Here is a 1,307-nt window from a genome sequence, read left to right as displayed (position 1 = left end):
ATATCCACCCATTTTGCAAGCTCAATTTCGGGCATGATCCCAAAAATGAAGCAGGTCTAAGTCTTAGGTGGACCATAACACAATTAACAATAGTAATTGAATCCCCACCATTAAAACATGATGGGGTCCACCGGAATTTTTATTTGCCATCCAAACTATTGGTAAGGTCACAAAGACCTGGATGAAGAGACCAGACAAATATCAGCTTGGTCCAAAGCTTTTGTGGCCCATGAAAAGTTTATGGTCTATTACCACTATTTCATGTATTATGGTCCACCAAAAAAAAATATTAAAATATATATTTTTTAAATTTCTACAATATCCTTTGCTTTTGAATGCATTGGTTGTGTTTTCATATATGTCTCGATACATTTATAAATGTTATGCATCATATTTGAATATAATTGCTTCTTTTTTTCTTTTTTCTTTTTTTTTTTTTAATTTCAATCAAACAACGCATGACTTAGGACTCTATACAAAGGAAACCTATTATGTATACTTCTTTTTTGAGATTTTATGATTTAAAATGTGTATTACAGTCTTTTTTAATAATCCCTGAAGTTTTATTGAAAAATTCAACCATTTTTCTAATGTTTCCCCATGTTTCCTAAAAAGTACGATAAATTACGCGATACAAATGATATATACGGTGCGATAACCTATAAATATATGTATCCCAAGGTTGCGATACATTGCACGATACCGATATTTTGAACACTAGCCGTATCCATGATAGTTACCTCATGCATTTGAATTGGATCCATCACTTTCATGGTCCGATCCATTGTTAAATGCATTTATGTCTTTTTTATTACAGGAGATTTGTTTGCCCAGTTACTATCTAAATTTCCATATATGTACTCATTCACCTCTCTTAAATTAGAAGGTGGAGAGAGTTTTTCATCATGCTCATATATAGTTTGAACTAGATTTTTTCAAGATTTCTTTATGAGCAGATTTATAAATAGTACCCAACACCCTGTAAAATGTATCAACACTGGAGAGAAACTCAAATGTTTTGTTACTCTTCTTATTTTTTGCTTGTACTCAATCTTGCTTTAGCATCATGTTGTCTTGGAGTATTATTTATATCTAAAAGCCTCTTCCATACTACATTTCAAGGTAAGTTGTAATTACTATTCTTCTAATGCTAATAATTTGACATCTTCATCTTCCTCTTCTTTAATAGTTCTCTGACTCTCTACTCTTCGTCTATAAAAACTTTCGCTCATTATAATTTTTGTGGAATGTTTGAATGGGTGGAAGGTTTCTTATTTGAATATGAAAGGGCTTAAAAAAGAAGTTGG

The sequence above is a fragment of the Magnolia sinica genome, chromosome 11, assembly GCF_029962835.1.
Source record: "Magnolia sinica isolate HGM2019 chromosome 11, MsV1, whole genome shotgun sequence".
In the NCBI taxonomy this organism is placed as follows: domain Eukaryota; kingdom Viridiplantae; phylum Streptophyta; class Magnoliopsida; order Magnoliales; family Magnoliaceae; genus Magnolia; species Magnolia sinica.
This window is presented reverse-complemented; position numbering follows the sequence as displayed.